Source organism: Anabrus simplex, chromosome 4 (genome assembly GCF_040414725.1).
Source record: "Anabrus simplex isolate iqAnaSimp1 chromosome 4, ASM4041472v1, whole genome shotgun sequence".
NCBI lineage: Eukaryota > Metazoa > Arthropoda > Insecta > Orthoptera > Tettigoniidae > Anabrus > Anabrus simplex.
This window is the reverse complement of record NC_090268.1, coordinates 386,818,531-386,840,146: the sequence shown is the minus strand read 5'-3', so window position 1 is coordinate 386,840,146 and position 21,616 is coordinate 386,818,531. Positions and strand designations below refer to the sequence as shown.

Here is a 21,616-nt window from a genome sequence, read left to right as displayed (position 1 = left end):
GTATCCCCCGACCCAGAGTCTGCTCTTAAGGCAAGACGGTAAACAGATAAAGAAAAAGATAACGGAATGTAAGATATGTTAAATGGTCATTCACTAAATTCTCATTGAAGTCTGTCTGTTTTAACCCAAAGTTCTTCCTTCAATTATGTTGTGACATTGAAGATAAGACTCTCTTTCGCTCGTTGGGACTCCGCCCCTAAACCCCCAACTCCTCTACATTACAAATGGTCACCTGGAAAATTATTATGCGCGTCAAGACGGCCCATATTTTTGCGTACTTATTTGGTCCTATGATATTTTCTCGCACAGTATATTCACGGTTTGTAGCAGAGATAGATGTAAACGTTTCGACGCGATGAACATTACGTACGCTTCTTAAAAAATGCGAAATTATTATCCTAACGTAATGGGCAGCTTTAGTCCTAAAACTTGGTAGGTGCATCGTAGTTGAAACGATCTACATTTTCGTTTATTGATGTTTTGTCGTATCTGCATGGTGTAAGCCGTAGACTGGCTAAGAACCTTACATTACGATTACAGTGTCGACATATTCCTTTCATTTCTGCATTTGTCCACGGTTCTAGAATCATGCATTTTTCTCACATATGACCCACGGACGTTTCAGTGAGCCTGCCGAATTTCATGAGTCTGTCGGTCTTATTTGTGTTAGCACAGTAAAATTAGATTTAGAAAATGTACAATATTGACGTAAATTATGAAAATGCAGCTCTGTCTGAGGCATAAGAGATATATCTAGGCAATGTGCACGCTAATGGGTGCAGACTTTCATTTGGAAATTAATTCTGGCCAAAGGGTACGTCGTATCGTATACGGATTGCGCCATTAGACGAAACTTTTTGTCACCTATATTTTGGATTTAGGGTATTTTGTCGTATCCTGCCTATTTATACAGTAGAAAGAGGTGAACTTATCGATATATATGTAAAATTTCGTACACTTTTAACAAGTTGAAAAATGATATACCAAATTAGCAGACAGGTACATTCTTGACGATGAAACGGCCTACAATTTTTGTTTGAGGTTTTGCCGTATCTCTATCGGCTTCATCACAGATTGCTTAAGAATCATAAATTCGGCTGAAATTTGAATAGTGTTCCGCATTTTCCATCCTTTTCCGCATACATTCAAGGCGGCTAGAATAATGAAAGTCGGTCTACATATGGCCAATGATTGTACCAAGGAGCCTACTGAATTTCGTGCATCTATCTGTCTTGAGTGTGTAAATCAGTAAAATAATTATTGGAAAATGATCAATATTGACCAGAACCGGGAAAATCAAGGTCAATCTAAGGTAGAAGGGGTCGAGATTCGACAAAAGGTCATAGGACCAAAACTGTAGATCTCTTCATTTTAGGAGACGAAAGTGCAATCGTTTTGCTGATAGCAATTACCGTTTAGCTACAAAAATCTCGAAACCAAAGTGCGCATCGTCATTAAATTCCGCTTAATATTTCGTATTCTTTACGGGGTAAAATATTGAATACTTGAACTTCTTGCAATTTCTCCGCAGTTTACAGGCTAAGAGCTATAACTTTGCCGAATTTTAATTATCTAGGGCACTGCAACATGGCGTCCCAAATTTTGTTTTGGGGTGGGGGGCAACACTAAAAATATTGAACACTCCGGAACTTTTCCCTAGCTTTCACACTAATAGATACAACTTTGCCTAATTTAACGTTTCTACCTCATCTGGAAGTGGTCAATCATTTATGTCAGTCAGTGAGTCAGCAGTACGGCTTTATATAATAGAGATTCTGCTTCCCTAGAAGCGCTCTACCTTGTACCAACATGTACATTGGCAGCTTTAGTAACAGTCTTGGTGAGATAGCAGTGATCAGCTCTACTGTTGCGCAGTTGGCTCGTTGGTCTAGGGGTATGATTCTCGCTTTGGGTGCGAGAGGTCCCGGCTTCAAATCCCGGACGAGCCCGTCTGTTTTTAAATGTTTTCGAGGAATATCAATGTACGTTACTGATATTGCCTTGCGAAGTGTTCTTCTGCCTATTTGATGTAAATCTCCCTTACATGCGTTTCCTAAGTATGCCAGTAAAACATTATATTCAGTAAAGTCCCTCTCAATTGAACACACACAATAGCAAATGGACTATCCCTGGATTCGAGTTACAATACTTGAGCGTTTTACCTACTGTCCAGTCGATTCGATCATCACTAAATGACTAAGATACGGTTCCCTCATGATCTGCGATGGTTGCTCTACGATTTCAAATTTAATTACATAATTAAGAAATGGTGGTGATTATTAATCGAGATCGGGGATTTCTCTCCTTGAAAATTGTAACTGTCCGCCTGTGTGGAGTAGTTGTTAGCGTGATAATTTGCCACACCCGCTGGCCCGAATTTGATTCCCGGCTCTGCCACGAAACTTCAAACGTGGCACGATGGCTGGAGCACGGTACACTGTGGGGCGCTGCCATCTGGAGCTGTTTAACGCGGTGTCCCAATTCTCCTCCAAGCAAATGTCGGTATGGTACATTATTGTAATCCAGGGCTTTCGCAGTTCAACGAGTGGCTACTGTTCTCTACTTCAAACTATGGACTGTGAGATTAAAAAACTCTTGGGCTCGTCCGGGATTTGAACCCGGGACCTCTCGCACCCTAAGCGAGAATCATACCCCTAGACCAACGAGCCACTCGACAGCTCGCGCTGTAAAGATAGCATGTATTTATTCCCACGATAAAACGTCACCTGACTCGCGACATAAACGCGTGGATTTGATTAGTTTAACGGGTTCGAATTGACTGTAGATTTGGCAACGGAGTGGGTGAGGGTGAAGCGACTGTGGGGCGCTCTTTCTGTCGGTGCTGCAAACTCGACTGAGAGTTGTTTAGAGCGCAACACCACATTCACTGGTATACATACCACTTGGTTACAAGTAAAATATTCACTTATATTAAGACACCTAAATTTGAAAGTGGTACCGGTACATACCCCTGTAAGATTGATTCCCTCCTCGGCCATGCTCGAAGTGGTTTCTCGCGGTTTCCCATTTCTCCTCCAATCAAACGCCGGGATGGTACAAAACTTAAGGCCCTTTCCTTGTCTATCCCCTCCAATCTTCCCATTCCCCCGCAAGGTCCCTGTTCAGCATAGCAGGTGTGGCCGCCTGGGCGAGGTACTGTTCATCCTCGCCACTTGTATCCCCCGACCCAGAGTCTGCTCTTAAGGCAAGACGGTAAACAGATAAAGAAAAAGATAACGGAATGTAAGATATGTTAAATGGTCATTCACTAAATTCTCATTGAAGTCTGTCTGTTTTAACCCAAAGTTCTTCCTTCAATTATGTTGTGACATTGAAGATAAGACTCTCTTTCGCTCGTTGGGACTCCGCCCCTAAACCCCCAACTCCTCTACATTACAAGTGGTCACCTGCAAAATTATTATGCGCGTCAAGACGGCCCATATTTTTGCGTACTTATTTGGTCCTATGATATTTTCTCGCACAGTATATTCACGGTTTGTAGCAGAGATAGATGTAAACGTTTCGACGCGATGAACATTACGTACGCTTCTTAAAAAATGCGAAATTATTATCCTAACGTAATGGGCAGCTTTAGTCCTAAAACTTGGTAGGTGCATCGTAGTTGAAACGATCTACATTTTCGTTTATTGATGTTTTGTCGTATCTGCATGGTGTAAGCCGTAGACTGGCTAAGAACCTTACATTACGATTACAGTGTCGACATATTCCTTTCATTTCTGCATTTGTCCACGGTGCTAGAATCATGCATTTTTCTCACATATGACCCACGGACGTTTCAGTGAGCCTGCCGAATTTCATGATTCTGTCGGTCTTATTTGTGTTAGCACAGTAAAATTAGATTTAGAAAATGTACAATATTGACGTAAATTATAAAAATGCAGCTCTGTCTGAGGCATAAGAGATATATCTAGGCAATGTGCACGCTAATGGGTGCAGACTTTCATTTGGAAATTAATTCTGGCCAAAGGGTACGTCGTATCGTATACGGATTGCGCCATTAGACGAAACTTTTTGTCACCTATATTTTGGATTTAGGGTATTTTGTCGTATCCTGCCTATTTATACAGTAGAAAGAGGTGAACTTATCGATATATATGTAAAATTTCGTACACTTTTAACAAGTTGAAAAATGATATACCAAATTAGCAGACAGGTACATTCTTGACGATGAAACGGCCTACAATTTTTGTTTGAGGTTTTGCCGTATCTCTATCGGCTTCATCACAGATTGCTTAAGAATCATAAATTCGGCTGAAATTTGAATAGTGTTCCGCATTTTCCATCCTTTTCCGCATACATTCAAGGCGGCTAGAATAATGAAAGTCGGTCTACATATGGCCAATGATTGTACCAAGGAGCCTACTGAATTTCGTGCATCTATCTGTCTTGAGTGTGTAAATCAGTAAAATAATTATTGGAAAATGATCAATATTGACCAGAACCGGGAAAATCAAGGTCAATCTAAGGTAGAAGGGGTCGAGATTCGACAAAAGGTCATAGGACCAAAACTGTAGATCTCTTCATTTTAGGAGACGAAAGTGCAATCGTTTTGCTGATAGCAATTACCGTTTAGCTACAAAAATCTCGAAACCAAAGTGCGCATCGTCATTAAATTCCGCTTAATATTTCGTATTCTTTACGGGGTAAAATATTGAATACTTGAACTTCTTGCAATTTCTCCGCAGTTTACAGGCTAAGAGCTATAACTTTGCCGAATTTTAATTATCTAGGGCACTGCAACATGGCGTCCCAAATTTTGTTTTGGGGTGGGGGGCAACACTAAAAATATTGAACACTCCGGAACTTTTCCCTAGCTTTCACACTAATAGATACAACTTTGCCTAATTTAACGTTTCTACCTCATCTGGAAGTGGTCAATCATTTATGTCAGTCAGTGAGTCAGCAGTACGGCTTTATATAATAGAGATTCTGCTTCCCTAGAAGCGCTCTACCTTGTACCAACATGTACATTGGCAGCTTTAGTAACAGTCTTGGTGAGATAGCAGTGATCAGCTCTACTGTTGCGCAGTTGGCTCGTTGGTCTAGGGGTATGATTCTCGCTTTGGGTGCGAGAGGTCCCGGGTTCAAATCCCGGACGAGCCCGTCTGTTTTTAAATGTTTTCGAGGAATATCAATGTACGTTACTGATATTGCCTTGCGAAGTGTTCTTCTGCCTATTTGATGTAAATCTCCCTTACATGCGTTTCCTAAGTATGCCAGTAAAACATTATATACAGTAAAGTCCCTCTCAATTGAACACACACAATAGCAAATGGACTATCCCTGGATTCGAGTTACAATACTTGAGCGTTTTACCTACTGTCCAGTCGATTCGATCATCACTAAATGACTAAGATACGGTTCCCTCATGATCTGCGATGGTTGCTCTACGATTTCAAATTTAATTACATAATTAAGAAATGGTGGTGATTATTAATCGAGATCGGGGATTTCTCTCCTTGAAAATTGTAACTGTCCGCCTGTGTGGAGTAGTTGTTAGCGTGATAATTTGCCACACCCGCTGGCCCGAATTTGATTCCCGGCTCTGCCACGAAACTTCAAACGTGGCACGATGGCTGGAGCACGGTACACTGTGGGGCGCTGCCATCTGGAGCTGTTTAACGCGGTGTCCCAATTCTCCTCCAAGCAAATGTCGGTATGGTACATTATTGTAATCCAGGGCTTTCGCAGTTCAACGAGTGGCTACTGTTCTCTACTTCAAACTATGGACTGTGAGATTAAAAAACTCTTGGGCTCGTCCGGGATTTGAACCCGGGACCTCTCGCACCCTAAGCGAGAATCATACCCCTAGACCAACGAGCCACTCGACAGCTCGCGCTGTAAAGATAGCATGTATTTATTCCCACGATAAAACGTCACCTGACTCGCGACATAAACGCGTGGATTTGATTAGTTTAACGGATTCGAATTGACTGTAGATTTGGCAACGGAGTGGGTGAGGGTGAAGCGACTGTGGGGCGCTCTTTCTGTCGGTGCTGCAAACTCGACTGAGAGTTGTTTAGAGCGCAACACCACATTCACTGGTATACATACCACTTGGTTACAAGTAAAATATTCACTTATATTAAGACACCTAAATTTGAAAGTGGTACCGGTACATACCCCTGTAAGATTGATTCCCTCCTCGGCCATGCTCGAAGTGGTTTCTCGCGGTTTCCCATTTCTCCTCCAATCAAACGCCGGGATGGTACAAAACTTAAGGCCCTCTTCCTTGTCTATCCCCTCCAATCTTCCCATTCCCCCGCAAGGTCCCTGTTCAGCATAGCAGGTGTGGCCGCCTGGGCGAGGTACTGTTCATCCTCGCCACTTGTATCCCCCGACCCAGAGTCTGCTCTTAAGGCAAGACGGTAAACAGATAAAGAAAAAGATAACGGAATGTAAGATATGTTAAATGGTCATTCACTAAATTCTCATTGAAGTCTGTCTGTTTTAACCCAAAGTTCTTCCTTCAATTATGTTGTGACATTGAAGATAAGACTCTCTTTCGCTCGTTGGGACTCCGCCCCTAAACCCCCAACTCCTCTACATTACAAGTGGTCACCTGGAAAATTATTATGCGCGTCAAGACGGCCCATATTTTTGCGTACTTATTTGGTCCTATGATATTTTCTCGCACAGTATATTCACGGTTTGTAGCAGAGATAGATGTAAACGTTTCGACGCGATGAACATTACGTACGCTTCTTAAAAAATGCGAAATTATTATCCTAACGTAATGGGCAGCTTTAGTCCTAAAACTTGGTAGGTGCATCGTAGTTGAAACGATCTACATTTTCGTTTATTGATGTTTTGTCGTATCTGCATGGTGTAAGCCGTAGACTGGCTAAGAACCTTACATTACGATTACAGTGTCGACATATTCCTTTCATTTCTGCATTTGTCCACGGTGCTAGAATCATGCATTTTTCTCACATATGACCCACGGACGTTTCAGTGAGCCTGCCGAATTTCATGATTCTGTCGGTCTTATTTGTGTTAGCACAGTAAAATTAGATTTAGAAAATGTACAATATTGACGTAAATTATAAAAATGCAGCTCTGTCTGAGGCATAAGAGATATATCTAGGCAATGTGCACGCTAATGGGTGCAGACTTTCATTTGGAAATTAATTCTGGCCAAAGGGTACGTCGTATCGTATACGGATTGCGCCATTAGACGAAACTTTTTGTCACCTATATTTTGGATTTAGGGTATTTTGTCGTATCCTGCCTATTTATACAGTAGAAAGAGGTGAACTTATCGATATATATGTAAAATTTCGTACACTTTTAACAAGTTGAAAAATGATATACCAAATTAGCAGACAGGTACATTCTTGACGATGAAACGGCCTACAATTTTTGTTTGAGGTTTTGCCGTATCTCTATCGGCTTCATCACAGATTGCTTAAGAATCATAAATTCGGCTGAAATTTGAATAGTGTTCCGCATTTTCCATCCTTTTCCGCATACATTCAAGGCGGCTAGAATAATGAAAGTCGGTCTACATATGGCCAATGATTGTACCAAGGAGCCTACTGAATTTCGTGCATCTATCTGTCTTGAGTGTGTAAATCAGTAAAATAATTATTGGAAAATGATCAATATTGACCAGAACCGGGAAAATCAAGGTCAATCTAAGGTAGAAGGGGTCGAGATTCGACAAAAGGTCATAGGACCAAAACTGTAGATCTCTTCATTTTAGGAGACGAAAGTGCAATCGTTTTGCTGATAGCAATTACCGTTTAGCTACAAAAATCTCGAAACCAAAGTGCGCATCGTCATTAAATTCCGCTTAATATTTCGTATTCTTTACGGGGTAAAATATTGAATACTTGAACTTCTTGCAATTTCTCCGCAGTTTACAGGCTAAGAGCTATAACTTTGCCGAATTTTAATTATCTAGGGCACTGCAACATGGCGTCCCAAATTTTGTTTTGGGGTGGGGGGCAACACTAAAAATATTGAACACTCCGGAACTTTTCCCTAGCTTTCACACTAATAGATACAACTTTGCCTAATTTAACGTTTCTACCTCATCTGGAAGTGGTCAATCATTTATGTCAGTCAGTGAGTCAGCAGTACGGCTTTATATAATAGAGATTCTGCTTCCCTAGAAGCGCTCTACCTTGTACCAACATGTACATTGGCAGCTTTAGTAACAGTCTTGGTGAGATAGCAGTGATCAGCTCTACTGTTGCGCAGTTGGCTCGTTGGTCTAGGGGTATGATTCTCGCTTTGGGTGCGAGAGGTCCCGGGTTCAAATCCCGGACGAGCCCGTCTGTTTTTAAATGTTTTCGAGGAATATCAATGTACGTTACTGATATTGCCTTGCGAAGTGTTCTTCTGCCTATTTGATGTAAATCTCCCTTACATGCGTTTCCTAAGTATGCCAGTAAAACATTATATACAGTAAAGTCCCTCTCAATTGAACACACACAATAGCAAATGGACTATCCCTGGATTCGAGTTACAATACTTGAGCGTTTTACCTACTGTCCAGTCGATTCGATCATCACTAAATGACTAAGATACGGTTCCCTCATGATCTGCGATGGTTGCTCTACGATTTCAAATTTAATTACATAATTAAGAAATGGTGGTGATTATTAATCGAGATCGGGGATTTCTCTCCTTGAAAATTGTAACTGTCCGCCTGTGTGGAGTAGTTGTTAGCGTGATAATTTGCCACACCCGCTGGCCCGAATTTGATTCCCGGCTCTGCCACGAAACTTCAAACGTGGCACGATGGCTGGAGCACGGTACACTGTGGGGCGCTGCCATCTGGAGCTGTTTAACGCGGTGTCCCAATTCTCCTCCAAGCAAATGTCGGTATGGTACATTATTGTAATCCAGGGCTTTCGCAGTTCAACGAGTGGCTACTGTTCTCTACTTCAAACTATGGACTGTGAGATTAAAAAACTCTTGGGCTCGTCCGGGATTTGAACCCGGGACCTCTCGCACCCTAAGCGAGAATCATACCCCTAGACCAACGAGCCACTCGACAGCTCGCGCTGTAAAGATAGCATGTATTTATTCCCACGATAAAACGTCACCTGACTCGCGACATAAACGCGTGGATTTGATTAGTTTAACGGATTCGAATTGACTGTAGATTTGGCAACGGAGTGGGTGAGGGTGAAGCGACTGTGGGGCGCTCTTTCTGTCGGTGCTGCAAACTCGACTGAGAGTTGTTTAGAGCGCAACACCACATTCACTGGTATACATACCACTTGGTTACAAGTAAAATATTCACTTATATTAAGACACCTAAATTTGAAAGTGGTACCGGTACATACCCCTGTAAGATTGATTCCCTCCTCGGCCATGCTCGAAGTGGTTTCTCGCGGTTTCCCATTTCTCCTCCAATCAAACGCCGGGATGGTACAAAACTTAAGGCCCTCTTCCTTGTCTATCCCCTCCAATCTTCCCATTCCCCCGCAAGGTCCCTGTTCAGCATAGCAGGTGTGGCCGCCTGGGCGAGGTACTGTTCATCCTCGCCACTTGTATCCCCCGACCCAGAGTCTGCTCTTAAGGCAAGACGGTAAACAGATAAAGAAAAAGATAACGGAATGTAAGATATGTTAAATGGTCATTCACTAAATTCTCATTGAAGTCTGTCTGTTTTAACCCAAAGTTCTTCCTTCAATTATGTTGTGACATTGAAGATAAGACTCTCTTTCGCTCGTTGGGACTCCGCCCCTAAACCCCCAACTCCTCTACATTACAAGTGGTCACCTGGAAAATTATTATGCGCGTCAAGACGGCCCATATTTTTGCGTACTTATTTGGTCCTATGATATTTTCTCGCACAGTATATTCACGGTTTGTAGCAGAGATAGATGTAAACGTTTCGACGCGATGAACATTACGTACGCTTCTTAAAAAATGCGAAATTATTATCCTAACGTAATGGGCAGCTTTAGTCCTAAAACTTGGTAGGTGCATCGTAGTTGAAACGATCTACATTTTCGTTTATTGATGTTTTGTCGTATCTGCATGGTGTAAGCCGTAGACTGGCTAAGAACCTTACATTACGATTACAGTGTCGACATATTCCTTTCATTTCTGCATTTGTCCACGGTGCTAGAATCATGCATTTTTCTCACATATGACCCACGGACGTTTCAGTGAGCCTGCCGAATTTCATGATTCTGTCGGTCTTATTTGTGTTAGCACAGTAAAATTAGATTTAGAAAATGTACAATATTGACGTAAATTATAAAAATGCAGCTCTGTCTGAGGCATAAGAGATATATCTAGGCAATGTGCACGCTAATGGGTGCAGACTTTCATTTGGAAATTAATTCTGGCCAAAGGGTACGTCGTATCGTATACGGATTGCGCCATTAGACGAAACTTTTTGTCACCTATATTTTGGATTTAGGGTATTTTGTCGTATCCTGCCTATTTATACAGTAGAAAGAGGTGAACTTATCGATATATATGTAAAATTTCGTACACTTTTAACAAGTTGAAAAATGATATACCAAATTAGCAGACAGGTACATTCTTGACGATGAAACGGCCTACAATTTTTGTTTGAGGTTTTGCCGTATCTCTATCGGCTTCATCACAGATTGCTTAAGAATCATAAATTCGGCTGAAATTTGAATAGTGTTCCGCATTTTCCATCCTTTTCCGCATACATTCAAGGCGGCTAGAATAATGAAAGTCGGTCTACATATGGCCAATGATTGTACCAAGGAGCCTACTGAATTTCGTGCATCTATCTGTCTTGAGTGTGTAAATCAGTAAAATAATTATTGGAAAATGATCAATATTGACCAGAACCGGGAAAATCAAGGTCAATCTAAGGTAGAAGGGGTCGAGATTCGACAAAAGGTCATAGGACCAAAACTGTAGATCTCTTCATTTTAGGAGACGAAAGTGCAATCGTTTTGCTGATAGCAATTACCGTTTAGCTACAAAAATCTCGAAACCAAAGTGCGCATCGTCATTAAATTCCGCTTAATATTTCGTATTCTTTACGGGGTAAAATATTGAATACTTGAACTTCTTGCAATTTCTCCGCAGTTTACAGGCTAAGAGCTATAACTTTGCCGAATTTTAATTATCTAGGGCACTGCAACATGGCGTCCCAAATTTTGTTTTGGGGTGGGGGGCAACACTAAAAATATTGAACACTCCGGAACTTTTCCCTAGCTTTCACACTAATAGATACAACTTTGCCTAATTTAACGTTTCTACCTCATCTGGAAGTGGTCAATCATTTATGTCAGTCAGTGAGTCAGCAGTACGGCTTTATATAATAGAGATTCTGCTTCCCTAGAAGCGCTCTACCTTGTACCAACATGTACATTGGCAGCTTTAGTAACAGTCTTGGTGAGATAGCAGTGATCAGCTCTACTGTTGCGCAGTTGGCTCGTTGGTCTAGGGGTATGATTCTCGCTTTGGGTGCGAGAGGTCCCGGGTTCAAATCCCGGACGAGCCCGTCTGTTTTTAAATGTTTTCGAGGAATATCAATGTACGTTACTGATATTGCCTTGCGAAGTGTTCTTCTGCCTATTTGATGTAAATCTCCCTTACATGCGTTTCCTAAGTATGCCAGTAAAACATTATATACAGTAAAGTCCCTCTCAATTGAACACACACAATAGCAAATGGACTATCCCTGGATTCGAGTTACAATACTTGAGCGTTTTACCTACTGTCCAGTCGATTCGATCATCACTAAATGACTAAGATACGGTTCCCTCATGATCTGCGATGGTTGCTCTACGATTTCAAATTTAATTACATAATTAAGAAATGGTGGTGATTATTAATCGAGATCGGGGATTTCTCTCCTTGAAAATTGTAACTGTCCGCCTGTGTGGAGTAGTTGTTAGCGTGATAATTTGCCACACCCGCTGGCCCGAATTTGATTCCCGGCTCTGCCACGAAACTTCAAACGTGGCACGATGGCTGGAGCACGGTACACTGTGGGGCGCTGCCATCTGGAGCTGTTTAACGCGGTGTCCCAATTCTCCTCCAAGCAAATGTCGGTATGGTACATTATTGTAATCCAGGGCTTTCGCAGTTCAACGAGTGGCTACTGTTCTCTACTTCAAACTATGGACTGTGAGATTAAAAAACTCTTGGGCTCGTCCGGGATTTGAACCCGGGACCTCTCGCACCCTAAGCGAGAATCATACCCCTAGACCAACGAGCCACTCGACAGCTCGCGCTGTAAAGATAGCATGTATTTATTCCCACGATAAAACGTCACCTGACTCGCGACATAAACGCGTGGATTTGATTAGTTTAACGGGTTCGAATTGACTGTAGATTTGGCAACGGAGTGGGTGAGGGTGAAGCGACTGTGGGGCGCTCTTTCTGTCGGTGCTGCAAACTCGACTGAGAGTTGTTTAGAGCGCAACACCACATTCACTGGTATACATACCACTTGGTTACAAGTAAAATATTCACTTATATTAAGACACCTAAATTTGAAAGTGGTACCGGTACATACCCCTGTAAGATTGATTCCCTCCTCGGCCATGCTCGAAGTGGTTTCTCGCGGTTTCCCATTTCTCCTCCAATCAAACGCCGGGATGGTACAAAACTTAAGGCCCTCTTCCTTGTCTATCCCCTCCAATCTTCCCATTCCCCCGCAAGGTCCCTGTTCAGCATAGCAGGTGTGGCCGCCTGGGCGAGGTACTGTTCATCCTCGCCACTTGTATCCCCCGACCCAGAGTCTGCTCTTAAGGCAAGACGGTAAACAGATAAAGAAAAAGATAACGGAATGTAAGATATGTTAAATGGTCATTCACTAAATTCTCATTGAAGTCTGTCTGTTTTAACCCAAAGTTCTTCCTTCAATTATGTTGTGACATTGAAGATAAGACTCTCTTTCGCTCGTTGGGACTCCGCCTCTAAACCCCCAACTCCTCTACATTACAAGTGGTCAAACCAAAAACAAACCCCATGGCACTACAGCCCTTGAAGGGCCTTGGCCTACCAAGCGACCGCTGCTCAGCCCGAAGGCCTGCAGATTATGAGGGGTCGTGTGGTCAGCACGATGAATCCTCTCGGCCGTTATTCTTAGCTTTCTAGACCGGGGCCGCCATCTCACCGTCAGATAGCTCCTCAATTCTAATCACGTAGGCTGAGTGGACCTCGAACCAGCCCTCAGGTACAGGTAAAAATCCCTGACCTGGCCGGGAATCGAACCCGGGGCCTCCGGGTAAGAGGCAGGCACGCTACCCCTACACCACGGGGCCGGCTACAAGTGGTCACCTGCAAAATTATTATGCGCGTCAAGACGGCCCATATTTTTGCGTACTTATTTGGTCCTATGATATTTTCTCGCACAGTATATTCACGGTTTGTAGCAGAGATAGATGTAAACGTTTCGACGCGATGAACATTACGTACGCTTCTTAAAAAATGCGAAATTATTATCCTAACGTAATGGGCAGCTTTAGTCCTAAAACTTGGTAGGTGCATCGTAGTTGAAACGATCTACATTTTCGTTTATTGATGTTTTGTCGTATCTGCATGGTGTAAGCCGTAGACTGGCTAAGAACCTTACATTACGATTACAGTGTCGACATATTCCTTTCATTTCTGCATTTGTCCACGGTGCTAGAATCATGCATTTTTCTCACATATGACCCACGGACGTTTCAGTGAGCCTGCCGAATTTCATGATTCTGTCGGTCTTATTTGTGTTAGCACAGTAAAATTAGATTTAGAAAATGTACAATATTGACGTAAATTATGAAAATGCAGCTCTGTCTGAGGCATAAGAGATATATCTAGGCAATGTGCACGCTAATGGGTGCAGACTTTCATTTGGAAATTAATTCTGGCCAAAGGGTACGTCGTATCGTATACGGATTGCGCCATTAGACGAAACTTTTTGTCACCTATATTTTGGATTTAGGGTATTTTGTCGTATCCTGCCTATTTATACAGTAGAAAGAGGTGAACTTATCGATATATATGTAAAATTTCGTACACTTTTAACAAGTTCAAAAATGATATACCAAATTAGCAGACAGGTACATTCTTGACGATGAAACGGCCTACAATTTTTGTTTGAGGTTTTGCCGTATCTCTATCGGCTTCATCACAGATTGCTTAAGAATCATAAATTCGGCTGAAATTTGAATAGTGTTCCGCAATTTCCATCCTTTTCCGCATACATTCAAGGCGGCTAGAATAATGAAAGTCGGTCTACATATGGCCAATGATTGTACCAAGGAGCCTACTGAATTTCGTGCATCTATCTGTCTTGAGTGTGTAAATCAGTAAAATAATTATTGGAAAATGATCAACATTGACCAGAACCGGGAAAATCAAGGTCAATCTAAGGTAGAAGGGGTCGAGATTCGACAAAAGGTCATAGGACCAAAACTGTAGATCTCTTCATTTTAGGAGACGAATGTGCAATCGTTTTGCTGATAGCAATTACCGTTTAGCTACAAAAATCTCGAAACCAAAGTGCGCATCGTCATTAAATTCCGCTTAATATTTCGTATTCTTTACGGGGTAAAATATTGAATACTTGAACTTCTTGCAATTTCTCCGCAGTTTACAGGCTAAGAGCTATAACTTTGCCGAATTTTAATTATCTAGGGCACTGCAACATGGCGTCCCAAATTTTGTTTGGGGTGGGGGGCAACACTAAAAATATTGAACACTCCGGAACTTTTCCCTAGCTTTCACACTAATAGATACAACTTTGCCTAATTTAACGTTTCTACCTCATCTGGAAGTGGTCAATCATTTATGTCAGTCAGTGAGTCAGCAGTACGGCTTTATATAATAGAGATTCTGCTTCCCTAGAAGCGCTCTACCTTGCACCAACATGTACATTGGCAGCTTTAGTAACAGTCTTGGTGAGATAGCAGTGATCAGCTCTACTGTTGCGCAGTTGGCTCGTTGGTCTAGGGGTATGATTCTCGCTTTGGGTGCGAGAGGTTGCTCTACGATTTCAAATTTAATTACATAATTAAGAAATGGTGGTGATTATTAATCGAGATCGGGGATTTCTCTCCTTGAAAATTGTAACTGTCCGCCTGTGTGGAGTAGTTGTTAGCGTGATAATTTGCCACACCCGCTGGCCCGAATTTGATTCCCGGCTCTGCCACGAAACTTCAAACGTGGCACGATGGCTGGAGCACGGTACACTGTGGGCCGCTGCCATCTGGAGCTGTTTAACGCGGTGTCCCAATTCTCCTCCAAGCAAATGTCGGTATGGTACATTATTGTAATCCAGGGCTTTCCCAGTTCAACGAGTGGCTACTGTTCTCTACTTCAAACTATGGACTGTGAGATTAAAAAACTCTTGGGCTCGTCCGGGATTTGAACCCGGGACCTCTCGCACCCTAACCGAGAATCATACCCCTAGACCAACGAGCCACTCGACAGCTCGCGCTGTAAAGATAGCATGTATTTATTCCCACGATAAAACGTCACCTGACTCGCGACATAAACGTGTGGATTTGATTAGTTTAACGGATTCGAATTGACTGTAGATTTGGCAACGGAGTGGGTGAGGGTGAAGCGACTGTGGGGCGCTCTTTCTGTCGGTGCTGCAAACTCGACTGAGAGTGATTTAGAGCGCAACACCACATTCACTGGTATACATACCACTTGGTTACAAGTAAAATATTCACTTATATTAAGACACCTAAATTTGAAAGTGGTACCGGTACATACCCCTGTAAGATTGATTCCCTCCTCGGCCATGCTCGAAGTGGTTTCTCGCGGTTTCCCATTTCTCCTCCAATCAAACGCCGGGATGGTACAAAACTTAAGGCCCTCTTCCTTGTCTATCCCCTCCAATCTTCCCATTCCCCCGCAAGGTCCCTGTTCAGCATAGCAGGTGTGGCCGCCTGGGCGAGGTACTGTTCATCCTCGCCACTTGTATCCCCCGACCCAGAGTCTGCTCTTAAGGCAAGACGGTAAACAGATAAAGAAAAAGATAACGGAATGTAAGATATGTTAAATGGTCATTCACTAAATTCTCATTGAAGTCTGTCTGTTTTAACCCAAAGTTCTTCCTTCAATTATGTTGTGACATTGAAGATAAGACTCTCTTTCGCTCGTTGGGACTCCGCCCCTAAACCCCCAACTCCTCTACATTACAAGTGGTCACCTGCAAAATTATTATGCGCGTCAAGACGGCCCATATTTTTGCGTACTTATTTGGTCCTATGATATTTTCTCGCACAGTATATTCACGGTTTGTAGCAGAGATAGATGTAAACGTTTCGACGCGATGAACATTACGTACGCTTCTTAAAAAATGCGAAATTATTATCCTAACGTAATGGGCAGCTTTAGTCCTAAAACTTGGTAGGTGCATCGTAGTTGAAACGATCTACATTTTCGTTTATTGATGTTTTGTCGTATCTGCATGGTGTAAGCCGTAGACTGGCTAAGAACCTTACATTACGATTACAGTGTCGACATATTCCTTTCATTTCTGCATTTGTCCACGGTGCTAGAATCATGCATTTTTCTCACATATGACCCACGGACGTTTCAGTGAGCCTGCCGAATTACATGATTCTGTCGGTCTTATTTGTGTTAGCACAGTAAAATTAGATTTAGAAAATGTACAATATTGACGTAAATTATAAAAATGCAGCTCTGTCTGAGGCATAAGAGATATATCTAGGCAATGTGCACGCTAATGGGTGCAGACTTTCATTTGGAAATTAATTCTGGCCAAAGGGTACGTCGTATCGTATACGGATTGCGCCATTAGACGAAACTTTTTGTCACCTATATTTTGGATTTAGGGTATTTTGTCGTATCCTGCCTATTTATACAGTAGAAAGAGGTGAACTTATCGATATATATGTAAAATTTCGTACACTTTTAACAAGTTGAAAAATGATATACCAAATTAGCAGACAGGTACATTCTTGACGATGAAACGGCCTACAATTTTTGTTTGAGGTTTTGCCGTATCTCTATCGGCTTCATCACAGATTGCTTAAGAATCATAAATTCGGCTGAAATTTGAATAGTGTTCCGCATTTTCCATCCTTTTCCGCATACATTCAAGGCGGCTAGAATAATGAAAGTCGGTCTACATATGGCCAATGATTGTACCAAGGAGCCTACTGAATTTCGTGCATCTATCTGTCTTGAGTGTGTAAATCAGTAAAATAATTGTTGGAAAATGATCAATATTGACCAGAACCGGGAAAATCAAGGTCAATCTAAGGTAGAAGGGGTCGAAATTCGACAAAAGGTCATAGGACCAAAACTGTAGATCTCTTCATTTTAGGACACGAAAGTGCAATCGTTTTGCTGATAGCAATTACCGTTTAGCTACAAAAATCTCGAAACCAAAGTGCGCATCGTCATTAAATTCCGCTTAATATTTCGTATTCTTTACGGGGTAAAATATTGAATACTTGAACTTCTTGCAATTTCTCCGCAGTTTACAGGCTAAGAGCTATAACTTTGCCGAATTTTAATTATCTAGGGCACTGCAACATGGCGTCCCAAATTTTGTTTTGGGGTGGGGGGCAACACTAAAAATATTGAACACTCCGGAACTTTTCCCTAGCTTTCACACTAATAGATACAACTTTGCCTAATTTAACGTTTCTACCTCATCTGGAAGTGGTCAATCATTTATGTCAGTCAGTGAGTCAGCAGTACGGCTTTATATAATAGAGATTCTGCTTCCCTAGAAGCGCTCTACCTTGTACCAACATGTACATTGGCAGCTTTAGTAACAGTCTTGGTGAGATAGCAGTGATCAGCTCTACTGTTGCGCAGTTGGCTCGTTGGTCTAGGGGTATGATTCTCGCTTTGGGTGCGAGAGGTCCCGGGTTCAAATCCCGGACGAGCCCGTCTGTTTTTAAATGTTTTCGAGGAATATCAATGTACGTTACTGATATTGCCTTGCGAAGTGTTCTTCTGCCTATTTGATGTAAATCTCCCTTACATGCGTTTCCTAAGTATGCCAGTAAAACATTATATACAGTAAAGTCCCTCTCAATTGAACACACACAATAGCAAATGGACTATCCCTGGATTCGAGTTACAATACTTGAGCGTTTTACCTACTGTCCAGTCGATTCGATCATCACTAAATGACTAAGATACGGTTCCCTCATGATCTGCGATGGTTGCTCTACGATTTCAAATTTAATTACATAATTAAGAAATGGTGGTGATTATTAATCGAGATCGGGGATTGCTCTCCTTGAAAATTGTAACTGTCCGCCTGTGTGGAGTAGTTGTTAGCGTGATAATTTGCCACACCCGCTGGCCCGAATTTGATTCCCGGCTCTGCCACGAAACTTCAAACGTGGCACGATGGCTGGAGCACGGTACACTGTGGGGCGCTGCCATCTGGAGCTGTTTTACGCGGTGTCCCAATTCTCCTCCAAGCAAATGTCGGTATGGTACATTATTGTAATCCAGGGCTTTCGCAGTTCAACGAGTGGCTACTGTTCTCTACTTCAAACTATGGACTGTGAGATTAAAAAACTCTTGGGCTCGTCCGGGATTTGAACCCGGGACCTCTCGCACCCTAAGCGAGAATCATACCCCTAGACCAACGAGCCACTCGACAGCTCGCGCTGTAAAGATAGCATGTATTTATTCCCACGATAAAACGTCACCTGACTCGCGACATAAACGCGTGGATTTGATTAGTTTAACGGATTCGAATTGACTGTAGATTTGGCAACGGAGTGGGTGAGGGTGAAGCGACTGTGGGGCGCTCTTTCTGTCGGTGCTGCAAACTCGACTGAGTGTGATTTAGAGCGCAACACCACATTCACTGGTATACATACCACTTGGTTACAAGTAAAATATTCACTTATATTAAGACACCTAAATTTGAAAGTGGTACCGGTACATACCCCTGTAAGATTGATTCCCTCCTCGGCCATGCTCGAAGTGGTTTCTCGCGGTTTCCCATTTCTCCTCCAATCAAACGCCGGGATGGTACAAAACTTAAGGCCCTCTTCCTTGTCTATCCCCTCCAATCTTCCCATTCCCCCGCAAGGTCCCTGTTCAGCATAGCAGGTGTGGCCGCCTGGGCGAGGTACTGTTCATCCTCGCCACTTGTATCCCCCGACCCAGAGTCTGCTCTTAAGGCAAGACGGTAAACAGATAAAGAAAAAGATAACGGAATGTAAGATATGTTAAATGGTCATTCACTAAATTCTCATTGAAGTCTGTCTGTTTTAACCCAAAGTTCTTCCTTCAATTATGTTGTGACATTGAAGATAAGACTCTCTTTCGCTCGTTGGGACTCCGCCCCTAAACCCCCAACTCCTCTACATTACAAGTGGTCACCTGCAAAATTATTATGCGCGTCAAGACGGCCCATATTTTTGCGTACTTATTTGGTCCTATGATATTTTCTCGCACAGTATATTCACGGTTTGTAGCAGAGATAGATGTAAACGTTTCGACGCGATGAACATTACGTACGCTTCTTAAAAAATGCGAAATTATTATCCTAACGTAATGGGCAGCTTTAGTCCTAAAACTTGGTAGGTGCATCGTAGTTGAAACGATCTACATTTTCGTTTATTGATGTTTTGTCGTATCTGCATGGTGTAAGCCGTAGACTGGCTAAGAACCTTACATTACGATTACAGTGTCGACATATTCCTTTCATTTCTGCATTTGTCCACGGTGCTAGAATCATGCATTTTTCTCACATATGACCCACGGACGTTTCAGTGAGCCTGCCGAATTACATGATTCTGTCGGTCTTATTTGTGTTAGCACAGTAAAATTAGATTTAGAAAATGTACAATATTGACGTAAATTATAAAAATGCAGCTCTGTCTGAGGCATAAGAGATATATCTAGGCAATGTGCACGCTAATGGGTGCAGACTTTCATTTGGAAATTAATTCTGGCCAAAGGGTACGTCGTATCGTATACGGATTGCGCCATTAGACGAAACTTTTTGTCACCTATATTTTGGATTTAGGGTATTTTGTCGTATCCTGCCTATTTATACAGTAGAAAGAGGTGAACTTATCGATATATATGTAAAATTTCGTACACTTTTAACAAGTTGAAAAATGATATACCAAATTAGCAGACAGGTACATTCTTGACGATGAAACGGCCTACAATTTTTGTTTGAGGTTTTGCCGTATCTCTATAGGCTTCATCACAGATTGCTTAAGAATCATAAATTCGGCTGAAATTTGAATAGTGTTCCGCATTTTCCATCCTTTTCCGCATACATTCAAGGCGGCTAGGATAATGAAAGTCGGTCTACATATGGCCAATGATTGTACCAAGGAGCCTACTGAATTTCGTGCATCTATCTGTCTTGAGTGTGTAAATCAGTAAAATAATTATTGGAAAATGATCAATATTGACCAGAACCGGGAAAATCAAGGTCAATCTAAGGTAGAAGGGGTCGAGATTCGACAAAAGGTCATAGGACCAAAACTGTAGATCTCTTCATTTTAGGAGACGAAAGTGCAATCGTTTTGCTGACAGCAATTACCGGTTAGCTACAAAAATCTCGAAACCAAAGTGCGCATCGTCATTAAATTCCGCTTAATATTTCGTATTCTTTACGGGGTAAAATATTGAATACTTGAACTTCTTGCAATTTCTCCGCAGTTTACAGGCTAAGAGCTATAACTTTGCCGAATTTTAATTATCTAGGGCACTGCAACATGGCGTCCCAAATTTTGTTTTGGGGTGGGGGGCAACACTAAAAATATTGAACACTCCGGAACTTTTCCCTAGCTTTCACACTAATAGATACAACTTTGCCTAATTTAACGTTTCTACCTCATCTGGAAGTGGTCAATCATTTATGTCAGTCAGTGAGTCAGCAGTACGGCTTTATATAATAGAGATTCTGCTTCCCTAGAAGCGCTCTACCTTGTACCAACATGTACATTGGCAGCTTTAGTAACAGTCTTGGTGAGATAGCAGTGATCAGCTCTACTGTTGCGCAGTTGGCTCGTTGGTCTAGGGGTATGATTCTCGCTTTGGGTGCGAGAGGTCCCGGGTTCAAATCCCGGACGAGCCCGTCTGTTTTTAAATGTTTTCGAGGAATATCAATGTACGTTACTGATATTGCCTTGCGAAGTGTTCTTCTGCCTATTTGATGTAAATCTCCCTTACATGCGTTTCCTAAGTATGCCAGTAAAACATTATATACAGTAAAGTCCCTCTCAATTGAACACACACAATAGCAAATGGACTATCCCTGGATTCGAGTTACAATACTTGAGCGTTTTACCTACTGTCCAGTCGATTCGATCATTACTAAATGACTAAGATACGGTTCCCTCATGATCTGCGAAGGTTGCTCTACGATTTCTAATTTAATTACATAATTAAGAAATGGTGGTGATTATTAATCGAGATCGGGGATTTCTCTCCTTGAAAATTGTAACTGTCCGCCTGTGTGGAGTAGTTGTTAGCGTGATAATTTGCCACACCCGCTGGCTCGAATTTGATTCCCGGCTCTGCCACGAAACTTCAAACGTGGCACGATAGCTGGAGCACGGTACACTGTGGGGCGCTGCCATCTGGAGCTGTTTAACGCGGTGTCCCAATTCTCCTCCAAGCCAATGTCGGTATGGTATACTATTGTAATCCAGGGCTTTCGCAGTTC

General features: G+C 42.2%; 12 non-coding genes across 12 annotated transcripts; 6 read left to right on the top strand and 6 right to left on the bottom strand.

Annotated features, from left to right (window-relative positions):
* The first annotated feature begins 1,877 nt into the window (after nucleotides 1-1,877).
* Nucleotides 1,878-1,949, top strand: TRNAP-UGG (transfer RNA proline (anticodon UGG)). The gene has a single exon. It is a non-coding gene; the product is annotated as a tRNA-Pro (tRNA).
* Nucleotides 1,950-2,597: 648 nt separating this feature from the next.
* Nucleotides 2,598-2,669, bottom strand: TRNAP-AGG (transfer RNA proline (anticodon AGG)). The gene has a single exon. It is a non-coding gene; the product is annotated as a tRNA-Pro (tRNA).
* A 2,383-nt stretch (nucleotides 2,670-5,052) lies between these two features.
* TRNAP-UGG (transfer RNA proline (anticodon UGG)) lies at nucleotides 5,053-5,124 on the top strand. Its single transcript has one exon. It is a non-coding gene; the product is annotated as a tRNA-Pro (tRNA).
* Nucleotides 5,125-5,772: 648 nt separating this feature from the next.
* On the bottom strand, nucleotides 5,773-5,844 carry TRNAP-AGG (transfer RNA proline (anticodon AGG)). Its single transcript has one exon. It is a non-coding gene; the product is annotated as a tRNA-Pro (tRNA).
* Nucleotides 5,845-8,228: 2,384 nt separating this feature from the next.
* On the top strand, nucleotides 8,229-8,300 carry TRNAP-UGG (transfer RNA proline (anticodon UGG)). Its single transcript has one exon. It is a non-coding gene; the product is annotated as a tRNA-Pro (tRNA).
* Nucleotides 8,301-8,948: 648 nt separating this feature from the next.
* Nucleotides 8,949-9,020, bottom strand: TRNAP-AGG (transfer RNA proline (anticodon AGG)). Its single transcript has one exon. It is a non-coding gene; the product is annotated as a tRNA-Pro (tRNA).
* A 2,384-nt stretch (nucleotides 9,021-11,404) lies between these two features.
* On the top strand, nucleotides 11,405-11,476 carry TRNAP-UGG (transfer RNA proline (anticodon UGG)). The gene has a single exon. It is a non-coding gene; the product is annotated as a tRNA-Pro (tRNA).
* Nucleotides 11,477-12,124: 648 nt separating this feature from the next.
* TRNAP-AGG (transfer RNA proline (anticodon AGG)) lies at nucleotides 12,125-12,196 on the bottom strand. Its single transcript has one exon. It is a non-coding gene; the product is annotated as a tRNA-Pro (tRNA).
* Nucleotides 12,197-15,321: 3,125 nt separating this feature from the next.
* Nucleotides 15,322-15,393, bottom strand: TRNAP-AGG (transfer RNA proline (anticodon AGG)). The gene has a single exon. It is a non-coding gene; the product is annotated as a tRNA-Pro (tRNA).
* Nucleotides 15,394-17,777: 2,384 nt separating this feature from the next.
* Nucleotides 17,778-17,849, top strand: TRNAP-UGG (transfer RNA proline (anticodon UGG)). Its single transcript has one exon. It is a non-coding gene; the product is annotated as a tRNA-Pro (tRNA).
* A 648-nt stretch (nucleotides 17,850-18,497) lies between these two features.
* On the bottom strand, nucleotides 18,498-18,569 carry TRNAP-AGG (transfer RNA proline (anticodon AGG)). Its single transcript has one exon. It is a non-coding gene; the product is annotated as a tRNA-Pro (tRNA).
* A 2,384-nt stretch (nucleotides 18,570-20,953) lies between these two features.
* Nucleotides 20,954-21,025, top strand: TRNAP-UGG (transfer RNA proline (anticodon UGG)). The gene has a single exon. It is a non-coding gene; the product is annotated as a tRNA-Pro (tRNA).
* Nucleotides 21,026-21,616: the final 591 nt, after the last annotated feature.